Source organism: Anas acuta, chromosome 2 (assembly GCF_963932015.1).
Source record: "Anas acuta chromosome 2, bAnaAcu1.1, whole genome shotgun sequence".
Taxonomy (NCBI): domain Eukaryota; kingdom Metazoa; phylum Chordata; class Aves; order Anseriformes; family Anatidae; genus Anas; species Anas acuta.
In genome coordinates, this window is record NC_088980.1 from 74,062,288 (window position 1) to 74,077,944 (window position 15,657).

General features: G+C 34.9%; 1 protein-coding gene across 2 annotated transcripts in view; it reads right to left on the reverse strand.

Moving 5' to 3' along the window:
* Window positions 1-15,657, reverse strand: part of CDH12 (cadherin 12) — a 579,148-nt gene that overhangs the window by 463,266 nt on the left and 100,225 nt on the right. The gene's annotated exons all lie outside the window — the stretch shown is intronic.

Below are 15,657 nucleotides of genomic sequence, written 5' to 3' on the forward strand. Positions count from 1 at the left end.
ACAAGTAATAGCCACAGAAATAAGCAAGCACAGGGTAAGCAAGTGATGGAAAACTAAAAGAAGGGAGCTGAAATAACCAGCTCCAAAGAACGCCTCACTGTACAATGAAGATCAGAATCACGATGAAAGGCTGATTTTATTAACTGGCCTAACAATTCTGCACAGTTATACTTTGCTCTTCCAAAGTGATCATTGGCAGATAGATCCCACATTTTTAATTGTATTCTGTATGACAGGTAGTTTCTTTGTTCTATATCAGCTGTGTGATTATTTTTTGATATGCTTCATTTTTGTGTCATGAGATATGAAAAGTGAATATAAAATGATTAACACACTGTCATTCATAATTTCATAGGCCAATAGCACATTTGTCTCTTCCCCAAGTTGAAAATTTAGTTATTTAATCTTTCCTTATACTGAAGTCATTGAAAAAATAAAAACTGATTATCCTTGTTTGCTCCTATTAGTAGCAAAAGGTTTGAATAATGAAATTCAGTGCAAACAACAATTTATTTGTTTTGCTTGCAGCAGAAAGAAAAGTATCTCTAACTCAAGTTAAAATCTGATGTTCTCAACCAAGTAGTTATCTTAAATTAGCCAACGTAAGTGAACAGCACATTATTTTGCAGTACAGACACGTTCTAGGGAGCGAGTTCTTCTGTTCTGAAAACTCTTAAATACTTGCCTTTTAAAGGATTGCAGCTTTTCTGAGATGTGAATATTAACATGTTTCCAAAAGCTATTTTTTAAACAGTGTCACTGAGCAAACCCACTATACGATTATGCTTTATACATGCAATATAACTTCAGTCTCCAGTTCACTGTAGATTAGGTAACTTCCAAATGGGATCTCCTGTTAATAAGACTTATGAAAAAGATAAATGAAAGATGAATTGGACTTACCTATACCACAACAAACTTCATCCGAGCTGAAACTAGTAGTTAGTCCCTTTATTTTTCATTATTTCCTCAATTTCTCATTAATTTCCTCATTATTTATTCTCATTTTCCTCAATATTGTATAGCTAAACAGTAACCTGTTTAAACACTAACGTGTTTATTTTTTCCCTTCTATGCATGTGACCAGATTCTTCTCTCTTCCTAATAAATACCCTACTCATTTGTCTAGGAAATAAGATGTACCTTGTAGCTATGTTTGTATTTTGTGTATAAACCCATGAGCTGATTTCAATTTAATTACCAAAACACCCACAGTATCAGGCCACAATACACAGCTAGCCATCAGCAAACAATTTTGCTTTACTTAATACTGATTTTTTTTCCTAATAGAATATTCAATTCTGTATTCCCAAAGTGCTGTTTCTCAGTTCCTCTTAATATTCAGCAATACGGGTCTGGGTGAGGACAGGGAAAAACCACAGCCTAGGAAGTTGAATGCAGTTTTCTTTCATATCCTCTTCTAAATTATGATGTTACTGACACTTTTCAATCACTAGACACTAGATTATTCTGAAAAAAAAAAAAAAAAAAAAAAGATAAGGAGACTAAGTTGTGTTCCCCACAACCCATATCTACCCCTCACATCATAGAATCAACTTGAGAGAAATTAAGAGCTGGGAGACACAGGCTCCTTCCTTCACTTAGGCTAGGAATCCCAGTTTGGCAAATGCAAGGACAATACCTGTCATTTGCCTCTGATAGATATTAGTCAGACAACTGCATATGAAATGAATCTGTGGTCTCAGTTGAGTTAACACATGACATGGCTATTGCTAAATTGATCCTACAGGTTTGTTCATGGTCAGCAGCTTCACCTAAACTAACAATGATATAGAAACGAAGACATGATTGCTTTTTTATGTTCATTTCCCTTTTAGCCTCCCTCTGATCCCAAACAAGGTAAATAAGCACATTAAAAAAAAAAAAAGTCAGTGATACTTTCTTATTTTTGATACATTCTGTTCCCTCTTCAAAATTGTTCATATTCATAGTAACAGAACCTCTATAAAATTTCTTTGTTTGGTGCTTCTAACTTCATGTATGCAAAACAATAAAGCCCACACTGAATGCAAGGAAGACTCACGTGTTTTTAACAGGGCTGCAGGGTAGAAAGCACGTCTGCAGTACTCACTGGAGGGGAATACAGAGCACTGAATGCCGTCATTCAGCAGTAACCATAAAGACAAACCTATAGCTGTAGCAGCATCACATTCTGATTATGCAACATCACACAGTACAACAACAGTAGTTAAGTGTGCAGCTGATCTAACTAGGCACTGAGACACTGAAAATTTATAAGCATCAGCAGTATTTAATGTTTCTTATTTTGGAAGTATTATAATTCTATCATAGCATACTATGCGTCAAAACCATCCTGAGGAATTTGATTACAGGTGAAATGGCAGATTTTTTTCCTCGTGTTTCTCTGCAATATATTCAATAAAAAGATTATATTATTTGAAAACCTTAAGAAGAACATATAATAGCACATATGCCCTTCTAACACTATGGTATTACAGTAAATTTGACATTAAATAACTGAATTGTCTAGAAAATTAACTAAACACTAATATGCATTTTAGCCCAGACGAGCCCGTGAAAAGTTGTACTGTTTGAATCTATAGCCTCCTGTAATGGTAAAGTGTAGCAGATTAATGTTGGAGCATGTATTGGAATTGCCTTACAACACGCTCAGGAGAACCTCTTAATGTCTCTCCTGAAAAAGCCAGGTCTTGAATGTAAAAGTCAATCAGCAGGAAACACCATAAAGCTCAGAGATAATGAAGACAGATAGGTGATGTCTCAGATGTAGGTTTGCCAGGTAGGTGGTCAGAATAATTAGTGATTGACGTACACGTCTCTGCTTCCCCTAGTGTCTGGGAAACATGTGGGAGTGTCTAGGTATCTATTTAAAGCTACATTTCTAGCTTCCATGAAACAAGAAAGCCTTGTAGTAACTGTCTGGAGTTTTTCCTTGTACATGCAACAATTTGTATATATATTTGTTTTTATATTTGTATATATATATATTTCTCTTTTTTTTTCCCTTCTGTTGTTTCATTTTCAAAGGATGAAAACTTGGGATATCTAGTGAAATTATGTCTTTTATCCTTCCTAATTCCATCTTTATTCTTCTTTTACATGTATTAGTCAGCAGAGATAGAATATAGCATGGATTTAATGAAACATTTATCCATTCCTGTTTACGTACAGCTCTAAAGTTTGGTCCCAATCACATACTAATTTAGCTGTCTGCATCAAAGCCCTGATGACTGTATAACAGGATCAGACATTTCAAGGATAATAAATTAAGAAATAAAATGAAACTCTAGCATAGGAGTATATAAAAAAGACAAACAAACAAACAAACATTTATTGGGCCCAAACAAGAATTTCTTATACTGCCAATTACCCATAATTACCCAAAGATGTTGCTTCTGGAAGACCAAGAAAAAGGAGAGGACGCAGTAGACAAAAAAAAAAATAAACCTATATAATCAGTCAGAAGAAATGTGTTCATACTTGACAATATTTGCTTCAGCAATTGTTAGGAAACAACAACAGGTTGCCACAAGAATTTGAGGTCCCTTGTAGTGGTTAGTTCCCTCCCCCCCCAAATGTTAGCATACTTATCACCAACTTTTCCTTCTCTCCTCCCCAAAGACCAGAAAGATACAGAAGATGATTGCCATCTGACTTCCTAAAGTTGTTGCACAGCTTTAGGGTCTCAGACATTTTGTATGTGGTATGAGAAACAAAGTTGTGCTTTTGCAGTAGAGAACTAATTTTCTGTATTCCAAGGTAGTTGTATAGTCATAATAAGGAGAAATGCTAAGTAGATAAGTGGACAGTAGAAGGCCTCGCTGTTCCAAAATAAGGTAGAAGCTTGAGAAAAACAGGATGACCAGTGTGAGAACAGTAAAACAAAAGATCGTAAGTTCTCAAAACGTAAGAGCGAATAAATTAAAGGGTTGAAAAAAAAAAAATTGTGGTATAAAAAAATATGGTATAGAGGATCATCAAGTAGCTTGTGAACCTGTTGTACTCAGCCAATGAGGAAACAGGGGAAGTGATCAATCATCAGGTAATAGCGAATAAAGGTTATGATTTGTTTACTAAAATGCGCTCCTGATTGACAGGATGCCTGCCGTTGCGATTGCGAATAAAATAGCTTCACAGAAGATCCTGTCTGAATAAAATTATTTGAGATTTTTCTCACATGTGGTCAATTAATCATGCTTTTCAGAAGTATTTATTTCAGATGACATCTTTTAGATCATGGTCATCCAAGAAATTCTTGTCTACAGCTCAAGTCTCCGGTGAAGAAAAATTCCAGTTAAATCAAAGGCTCATATGAGCAGAGATTAATACTCTCCATGATTAAGCTGTTAATGACATTTAAAACACCTGTGAGAGGGCCTGTTTTCTTCCAATAACATTCTAGATTGAACTAGTTTGGTTACATTATCACCAACAGGAACAGGATTATGTTTTGTTCAAAACTGTGTAATATAAAACCCAATTAACAGTAAAAAAACAAATCATTAGTTAAGTAAGACATGATAGTGATAGATTGATGATCATGATACCAAAGCAGAGTCATTTAGTTTAACTAGCACCTAAGTATCCAAAAAGGTTTGATTTAAATAGTAGCCTGACTTGATGACAACAAATTCTAGCAGACAGTTCCACAAGACATAGCATACACACAACAAAAGCCCCAAGATGTGCTAATATAAGATGGATTAAAAAATAAAAATAAAAATTAGTGATATGGAAACAGAGACACAAACAAACAAACAAACACCAGAGTAATTTGGCTGCATTTTTACCAACTGAAATTAAATATAAAAATTGAGCATATAGCATACCTATATATTATAACTAACTTCAATATTTGGAATACTTTTCCAATTCAAAAAGCAAAAGTAAAGAAAGCATGTCAAAATCTTTACTGTTTTTGAGATGTTCTTGCAGTTACTGAAAGCACACTAGAAGAAAGAGAAGCAGAGTGATTTGAAAGTATTCCTAATGCATTTTTCTGTCAGCACTCTGCAGCATTAGAACACGAGTTTTATCTTGCAGACCACCTTTTAGGAATCAAACAGTAGAGTCTAGAACTAGATGCACAATAGAAGCCTGGATTTTCAGAAAGAACTAAAGTTGCTTTCCAGAACATCCAGTAAGCTGACATGAAAGCATTTCCCAAAATTAAACCAAAAAAGAAAATGAAGAACTTAACACATGCAAGAAGCTATTTCTGAGATATCCAATCAGCCACATGGGAACATCCTTAATTTTTAAAGTACCATCGTATTAATGAAGTCTACTAACACTGTAAACATTTGTTGTATTTTTTAAAGCTTTAATTACAAAGATAAATGGGCATATTTACTTTTGAAATCAATAGGACTTTTTCACATATTTGAATATTTGGTGGAATTATTATCCTTTCATAATGAGAATCCTATATACACTCTAGAAACAGAGAAACCGGAGCTCTTGCATTAAACCTGGAGGTTTAAAGTAGTATTTCAGTAAATGAAAGTTTGTTGTTGTTTTTTTTTTTTAAACACAAAATGTTTTCAAGAAAAAAGCCAAACATCAAAAAATTGCTTATGCACTTCATTAAAAGAGTAGCAGCCTCTAGGGTTGACACTATATGCGGTACAGAGTCTCCATGACAGGAATAAAGCTAAACAGATCTAAAGTTCAACCATGTGAACATTCAAAAAATAAAAAGAGGAGAAACTGAAGCCACTAGAACAATGCACTTAAACACAACTCATGGAAGGTACAATGATTATCTGCGGCCCACACTTGTAACTTTTACTTAGTTACTTAAAAGAACTGAGTAAAAGCACAGAATAGAACCTGTTGCTTAACAGAAAAAAAAAAAAAAAAAAAAGTCTCAAAAGAATTCAAGCTATAAACACAACTCACAGCCACCTCATATGAACTACAGACAGGTTTTTGAGTCCCCCTTGCTTGCAGCCTTCAACCAGAAGCTTAGAGAATCAATCTCTCAAGAAAATCCTTGTTAAACTCTCCAGAAAGCCTGCCAGACAAAGCCAGCCCCACTCAAGCTGTTCAGTAATAGCCCTTGCAGCAGCTCTGAAATAGCTCTCTATGGAGAAACCCTCACACCAAAACCACAAGCACCAAATGACCCCATCCCCTTCACCTCATGGCCCGATGACACCACTGCATAAGAAAGCAAAGGGCCTTAGAAACAGACAGAGAACTCACCTCCACCCAGGAAGCACCCAGCATTACAAAGGAAGACTCAGAAGAGTCTCCCACATTTCCAACCCTCCTCAAAATCACCTGTGTTACCCCTCCTATTGCCCAGGCTGCTCTCTCCTCTGCTGGTTAACAATAAATGAAAAGTAATCACTTCTCTTTGACACAGCACATCAGATGGCCCACTTTCATTTGTTAATCTACACGGTGAAACCTTTTTGTTATGCCTTTTCCACCTGATTTTCAGTAAATGGAAAGAAAAATGATGGTATCCAGGAAGGAATGTCTCTGGGAGCATGACTGTTTGCCCTTGTTCTCAGTGACGCTGTTTGTAAGAATTCTAGTTATAATGGAAAACAAAACAAGAAAGAGATATTTGGAAAGTGAAAGCAAGTGTTTGGGTGAAGGGACATGAGGAACAACAACTTGGTCAAAAGGGAAAACGTTAATTGACCTCATTAGACTGGAGACTATAGCAATGGAAAAGCTAGCTTTGCATAAGGTCCAAATCAGAATTTGTTTTGACTAAATAAAGGCAAGTGGTAATCATAATCATGCAGTTTAGATAAGACAGTGTGAAAGCATAACTTAGATATGCCAGCATCTTAGAAATCTTTCCTTTCAATCCTCAAGCAAAGAAAAAAAACAGAGAAAGCTTAAATAAGCAACCTAATGTCACTATTATGTGCATATGAATTAAGTTTTAATACCTAAAAAAAATACAGTATTCCATATTTTCTATGGGTTATAGCTACACAACACATCTAGTGAATGTGCAGATTAAAACAGGTAAGAGGGTTATGAAAGAAAGGCTATCACTCAAGATCACTTTGTATCTTCTCTATTATTCACCACATACCTGTTGTGCTTGAGCTGTGGATATCATTCCTACACTGTTAAAGCTGACTTTGATTCTTCCAATAAGGAGAGTAACCTTTTTATAACCTCAGTATTTATATAAGTATGAAATATGATATTTTAAATACAATCAGATATTACAGTGAAGGCCTCATATGACTGTTTTACTTAAACATGTTCTGGTATCACAATATGCCACAATGAGTAGTTGGTTGCACTAAAAGAAAATTCCATATGATTTTTCTCAGAGACTAAATCTGATAAAAGTAGAACTAGGATTGACTAACTAATCTTATTCCGATGGTCATTTCAAAAAGCAGATAGGGGCCTCATTTTTTCTTCTTCTTTTTCTTCCAGACAGTTGAGCAATAGTCATAGTCAAACCAAAGACAAATACAGTATTCTTTTCATATGTAAATAGAACTACCTGCTTGTTAATAAATTTCTCATATCCATTCACATAATAAGAAATTCCACACACAAAAAGTATGCCTCTTCATTGTTTGCCTTGTGTCAGAACTTTTTTTTTCTATTCTGATGTTGGTGATCTATCCTTCCCTATTTTATCTTCTCTTCCTTCCTTAAGGAGAAACAAACAAAACTGAACCAAACCAAACCAAAAAACAAACAAACAAACAAAAATTGTAGTATGGTAACTCCTTAGTTCCAATATATTTCCCTCTTATTTTCCTTTAACAATAAAGCTGTTATATTTCTAATTTCTTATCACATTCTCTTAGCATATCAATATGTATCAAGTAATTGCAGTATTCAAAGACAGCAAACCCCCGAAAGGCTAGGAATTAGACTGCAATCTAAAAACTGTAAATAGAATACTTTTTGTTTCACTGCCCTTGATGTGGTTGTATAATTACTTTATGAAGAATGTATTCTTACTTTATTTTACACTTTATATCTTACTCTTTATATTTTACTTGATTTTGGCACTGTTTTCCAAGAAAATGTACCGGAGGTAACAAAGACACTGAAAAATACAATTTAAAAATAGTGCTAAAAATGATACTTCAACCTTATAATCTCTTCTATTTATTGATAAACAAAAATAACCTTCAGACAGCCTCGGAGATCATGGAGCAACCCCTCCCCTCCTCGAGCTCTGAAATGGAAGTGCTGCTTGGAATAGATTTAGAGAGGGATGGGGCATGGATCATGGCACGCAGTGGATTTAAAATTCACCACTAGATTATGCCTTAACAGAAACGCTCTACATCTGGCAAAACACAAGGGGATACTAGCTAAACAGTGGGACAGAGAAAAGACTTTCAAGTATTTCTTTTGAGAGAAGGAGCATAAAATTCAGAAAAAGGTATTTAGACCTTAGAGCACATAACAAAACCAGCCAGCACCTTTAGAGAGGAATATTTACCTTCACAGGCACATTTTTATAGACAGATTGACAGAATAACTGACCCTTCTTGAAAGGCAGGAACCCTGCTGGTTACCGACAGTGATAGATCAAGAGCGGATTTCATAACTCTGCCAGATTCAGAGGTTTGAAGCTTAAGCCTTGGTACAGGACCACACAGCGTAATTCAGATTAGCTCCTGACAATAGTCAAGCTAGTATGCTAAATCCAACTAAATTTAAAATATGTATGGAAAGTGGCTGACCCCCAAATCACAGTCATCAAATGGTCATGAATTGCTCAGTTTTTGTTATCACTGGTAAATTAAACATCCATTACTCACCTACAGTAAATGAAAGAAAAAAGAGAAAGAAAAAAAATAAGTACACAAAACACTTATGATTGCTTTTGTGAAATCAAAGGCTGCAGCTGCAGTGTGCTGAGTGTATAAAGCATTAAATTCTTTATGTAGGATTGTTTGCTTTTGGGAGGGGAGGAGGATGTAGGGGCTGACTGATTTGCCCAGAAAGATTTAATTTGTTGTCCAGTGAGTGCTGGGCTGGAAGGTGCAGCAGTTGGTGAAGGTAGGAGTGCTGCAGCCAGCAGCCTAACTGCCTTGACTTGATGTGGAAGATTGTCCATGTGCTTGGGGCTTGTGACATTAGAACATACATCTGTAATGTCAATTTATACAGGACTTATACAGGACTGTAATCACTGTAATTCTTCTCTGTAGTCAGTGGACAGAAAAAGGCACTTCCAGGGGAGCATTCAGGTCTTGGGGAGGTAAATTCATGCCTATATCTCCCTTGGGGCCCACAAGCACTTGTTTTTCTTGTTCGTTGGCCAAAATAATGAAATGAATGACAATTCCCACTGGCTGGAACAGATCACGTATCAAGTATATTTTTGTATCATTCTCCTGAAAAGCAATCAGTCTTTGGTGTATTTCCAAAAGATTAAAAGGATAAAAAATGCTGATGGTCCAGATGATGGTCTTCACCTGAGGACAGAGAGACCAGTCCTAACCTAAGTTAGTAAACATGAAAATGGATTGCAGCTCCTCCATCAAAAAGTTTAATAAACCAATGCATGTATGAACTCCTATTTTTAATAATAGCAAGCATATTGAAGTTTTTTGGTCTGAATGTTTTTGAATGTTGTGAATGCTAATTTTGAATTCTCTGAACATTTCTTTTGTTCTGAAGTGTTTTGTTAATGTCTTTTGAAACACTGTGTTTGTGACAACAATATGGGACAATTCTGAAGCATGAAATTACAGCTCTTGAGCATGGAACTGAAGGTAGTCAGCTGAAATCAAATCTTTCGTTATTTTCTGATCTATATTCATGCATATTCCTGTTTCATAAATAGTTTTCATTAGAGCTATCTAAAGGTCTTATATTTATTTGTTTATTTGTTTGTAGAGGAAAGGAGTTGTTCTAAGAAAATGTACATTTCAAGAGAAAAAGAAAAAAAAAAAATGAAAATTTGAAAATCATCTTAACTATTTTTAGGTAAAAACATAGTAATAAAAATTTTAATTTACTCAGCAAAGAAAATACAGTGACTCACCTGTTACATAAATACTGAATATCTTCAGTATTTATGATCACTGTTCATGAAAATTACTACCTGCATGGATTCAACAGAATAGCTACTTGTGTAAACAGCATGTAAGTTCAGAAAACACAATTCAGGTAGAAAAAGCATACTATTAAAAGAAATGAAACATGGTTTTCCTGAGGTAGGTTAGGCAGTAAAATACTTGGTAGTTTATACATTTGCATGAATCCCATGTCTTACACTTTGCAGTAACTATGATTTTGGAAAACAAAACAAAACAAAAAAAAAGTATGACATACATTATACATTACATACTTCTGAAGTATAGTTACCCATTAGAACATATGTAATGATATGGATTTCTATAACTGAACGTGTTTATAATCCTCTATTAAAATATGGTGAGACTTACAAGGAGTTAAATAGGCTTCTCTGGACAAGTATTTGAAGTGCACAGTATGTTATTCAGAACTTATTAGCTTTCCACTATTACAGGAGAAGAAGTGAAGCTTTTTTAATTTGTAACTATCTTCTTTCTAATCTAATGAAAATGAAACTTTAATTACTATTTATTTTGATCTGAATGTCAAACTCATATCTACATACAACATCAGAAGTGATGAATTCATGCTGGAAGAAGTACGTGCATTGATATGTCAAATTACTACATACATACTGGATTTTAGGATTTTTATTTTTTTTTCCTAGTGTCGTTCATCTCTGTTCAGATCATAGAACAGTCTGAGTATTCTAATATTTTAGCAATTCACAGAACCTCCATTTGGGAATATATTACAGATGGAAATGTGAATGTGGTTTTGATGATTTAAGCCAAAATCTCAAGATTGGAGTCTCTTTTAAAGCAGAATAATTTCTTTTAATATAACAGGGCTATTAATGTGTATAAGAATTAATCTGAGCATAAACTGTCCAAAGAATAATTTTGGTTTGACCACACACATGAAGAGAGCAGCATGTCTTAAAGTGTTGTAATAGTCTCTTTCAGTTTATTGCCTAGTCTGGAAGTGTATCAGTACTAAAAGGAAAAGAAAATGTGCATTTTTATTTGTATCTTGGAAGGTTCAGTTTCAGCAGAACTGTGAAGACTATTCCTTTTTGAAATAAATGAATTCAGTCCTGTAATGCAGACACTGAAGAGCTGATCTGTGCCCAAACTGCTCTTAATACAGTATCTATACCTCTGACTGCCATAAAAGCTCAAATCCAGACATTACACTTTTTATTTAATCTGTATCTAACAATATGGCTTTTTTTTTTTCTTTTCCAAAATTAAAAAAAGGGGAAAAACCTTTAAATGTATACATTCTTGAAAGATATAAATCAAAAGAGAAATCTTCAGGATTAAAAAATAATAATCTGCTATACTAGAACCACAAAGAATTCCACAAATCAAGGTTTGAATGACCTGGAGAACAATCATCAATGGGATATAGGTAATAATATTTTTTAAAAAAAGTAAAAAGTAAATGTAGAAATTAGAGCGTGAAAGAAGAAAATGTTCTTGAACTCACTAACCTTGAATGCATCAAATTTACCTTCAAAACCTGTTTATCTACATGAAAAAATATGCCTGAGTAAAACAGGATTTAAATTTAAAGTAGATTGTGTATTACTGAACAAGGATTCTTACAGTTTTGCTTCAGAAAAAACAGTGTTGTTTTGGTTTTTTTTTTGAGTTTTCTCGTTTTGCAGTAGATAAATCATGTCATTCTTGTTCTAGAATGAGCATGTGGGACCTCTCCTACAATGGCTTTTTCCATGCTGGTCTACCTTTTTTCCCTGTCTAGAAACACATTTCAGGCATCAGTCCCTGTGTGCAGAGAAGCAGAGAGCTGCCTCCGCTGAAGCAGCAACTCAAACTCTAGTTATCAAGCTGTCTTCAGTGGAAGAGGAGACACGCTATCTCTGTCCCTATTTCTGGTCTCATCTGAAGGAAAGATGGCAGGTCCTGTGACTGCCATTTAGGTTTATTTAACCTGACCCCATAATACAATAATATTCAGTGACCAGCTTTCCACCACTGCAGGTCCCAAGAACTTTATTTTTTTCTCTCTGAAGGGACTTATGTAATGACCAATTTGCAAGACAATACAACATTTGCAACTGAAGTTACAGTAGTAAATAGCTAGTAGCTAAATGTTTTCATCTTCACATAAAAAAGTCCCTTCCCCACACCTGACAAAGAAAATAATGTAGAGTGGAGAAAATTAATCCAATGCACTGGGTCACTGCTGGAACAGAAACTATCAGATACTGAGTTCTTCAAAAGTTTCTTGTAACTCATTTCAAAAAATAGTGTGGATCTGAGCTGTGCTGAATATTTCAAAGACACCATGGTGTGCAAAAAAGTTTGTATTACTTCCCCACAATACCATGATGAGGACTGAAACATTTCTGAGCACAGACTTTTTGACTTGAAAATTTTTAAATTGATGAATATCAACACAGAGATATAGCAGAAAAAAAATCCACAATAATTGTTTTAGCTGTAGCTGATTCTCAAAAGAAACTCCAAGTTGCAGTTTCATAGCAGCTCTGTATAGACAAATCAAACCCTTTCATATCCTTTTATACATAAACTGTACATCATAAACTGGTGTAACTCCATTAAAAATTATGGGCTACGTTCATTCAGCCTAAATAATTAGGGTGTAGCACAACTTCATTTCTTCTTGCTCTTTATATACCCTAAAACAGAAAGGTTAGCCTGTTCCAGAAATGAGTGTTGAAAAGAAGGTTAGAGTTTGCATAGCCATGCCTTGTTTACAAATAAAAGATATTTCCTTGCCTCCAGATTAATGGGAGGGTTTAGCAAACTGCATAAATAGTTTTGTCCAAAAAACTTTAGCTAGGATTTTTTTTTTTTTTTTTAAATTCCATATAGGTTTGTTCTTGCTGATAATATGATCTGTTGTTCTCTGAGCCATGATGAGATTGCCATCCCTGAAACAGACAGCACTTATTGGAAATTAAACTTCTACTAATGTATTATAATTATTACTTCAGAGTAATTTGCTGCTCCAGCAGGGAGTCAGAGCTAATCTGATGGTAACATTTCTTCTGTGGAGCAGCTAATATCTCTTCTATGCTGAACATACACATAATGGAGCTAGCCTGAGGCTGATTAATGATCTTGGTGCTGGAACAATGATTTGTAGCTAAATCTGCCCTCACTGGGAGAGATTCAGTGTTACTTCAGTCAATACTGAAGTTAAAGAAGTGTAAACAGTGACTTTGGTTAGTGCGAATGTAATCTAGTAAGGTGTGAGAGAGGCAATAACCTGAAGCAAATAAGTGAAATTCCACCATTCATGCACTTCATTTGAACATGGAACAAATCACAAAGACAAACAAATGGAAAAAAACAAAAACACTCCAAAGTTCATTGCTATAAAATCAAAGTCCTTGGTTCTACCTCATTAAATTGTCATTTCCTAAACAATGTGAAAAGGAAATCGAGCATTATGGATAAAATAAATTGATGTTTCTTCTCCCTTTATGGAATTAACACGAAACTGAAGAATAAGAAGGGGTTAAAACCTGAGTGAAACAGAACTAGAACATTGACATTTTGAAACCACCCTTTTTACTTGTAAATTCTCCATGTGTCAGAATGCAAATGTTTATAATACTATACCATGATGTTAATTCACTATACTTAGGTCTTGTTTATATATATATATACAGGAGAAAAAATCAACAGTCACTTCCAACAAGATATTGAAGTTATTCAATATCACTCTAATTTGTAGTTCCATGTGTCTGACTGTAATGCAGCTTCTTGAAAAACTTTGGACTATTAGTTAATTTCTGTCTCTTTTCAGTGTTTTTTTTTTGCTTGTTTTTTGTTTGATTGTTTGTTTGTTTGTTTTTGTTTTTTGTTTTTTCCTCTTGAGAGAGCAGACAAGGAAGAATTAGAAGAAAAGGAGTAGTGGGGCTCCTTTCCACAGTTCTCCAGTTTCAATCTATTGGAAGGCAATAGGTGTATAAAAATATTCCTATTTTCAGAATATGCTAAAGAAAATTGAAAAGATGTCTGAAGAGAAATTCTTAGATTCTTTTTAAAATATACTTTCATATATTTTTTCTGTTCTTACTCGTAGTCTGCAGGACACTTTTCTGAACACCATCTAGGCACTTTTCTTATAGACTAATGTTACCATAGTGAGATGGATAACAGGAGACAAGGTATCAGTCCATTAAGGTGGAAGCCACTGCAACAGACAATATCTCAGTCTTAGCCCGGTGAAAGCTCCAGTTGACTGCTCTGAGGAAAAAATACACAATTTTTTCCCTTTTTTTCTAGCCCTTCCTAAGTGGCAGGGGAGCCCCTGCCTGATTCTATGGGAGCTACCTGCCCCACTGTCTGATTCCCTTTTTGTCTTTTTCTCTCCTCACCCCCTGTCCTACACCTCAGCCTCCAATCTGTGCCACAGCTGCAGTACAGTGTTTCTGAAGGTTTCTCCACTTCCCCAAGTGAGCCCATTTTAAAATACTTTATAAATTGCTTTTTCTTATTTTCCCAAACAATTCTCCCAAGCATAGTGGCAGTTCTTGGGAGCAACTCTGTGCACTTCTTCCATATAAAAGACTCATTTGGATCATGTCAGTACCTGAGCCACCGTACTGCTGGAAGACTCCAGTGTGTGTTCAGGGCAAGTATTGTTGTAAATGAAATCATCTATTATACAGCTGCACCAACGCACAGAAACAATGCAAAGGCAGTGAATTGTTTATAAGAAGTCCTATTTGTTAAACAATCCACTTGTAAAATGATCAGCCTCAGACCTTGTAGCCTTTGAGGATCACTTGTTTTCACACAGTCAGTAAATTTTAATATATAAATACTTTGTTGGGAAGAAGAGTTTAGGGGAACTGAGAGACAAACAGAATCAGCAGCAGCAAACAGCTAGATTTTCTTTGCTGAGACAAATCTTACCTTAAAACTTGACTCCTTTACTTTAGATTCACTGTAACTTAGTTTTTTCTTTAAGATCTAAAGATAGATACAGTTCTTGGCTGAAATTCTGGTTTTGAACTTTAAGCTGTTTTATCAGAATTTTTCAAATGTGTTAACATTTTTTAGAAACCTAAATAATTTCACATTTTAAATTTTAATATAGTGTACCAAATCAATCAGCTTCTAAGACCACAAAACACTGTTACAATAACACATAAATCTACTCTCTACCATAATAAATTATCTAAGCTAGCCAAATGACATTTTCCACAATATGAAAGTATCTTAAATCTGCACAGAGACTTGTTAGATATATGTCTTAACCATTGAGTCCTTAGCTATTATTATGTGAATACATAGTAGAATTAATTAAATATAGTAGTTTTTAATCAGATGAACTTGGAAGAAAATACAAAAATGCAATTAACTGAAAAGTGGAGAATTAAAGTGGTGCCTTGGCAGAGCCTAAGAGATGGAAGATTCAAGAACTGCCTGGTATGGGACTTTCTAATATGTATACAATGAACAAAAAGCTCAGTTTGCACTATTTCCAGCTATGTTTCTTTCTTGTTTACCTTCTGTGGTATTGTCCCTATAAGCTTCTGCAGCACTAGGGTCCCTTGTGGGTGTGGGATCCTACAACAGGGACAAACAAATTCCTTTCCCAGAGCCGTGTGTACAT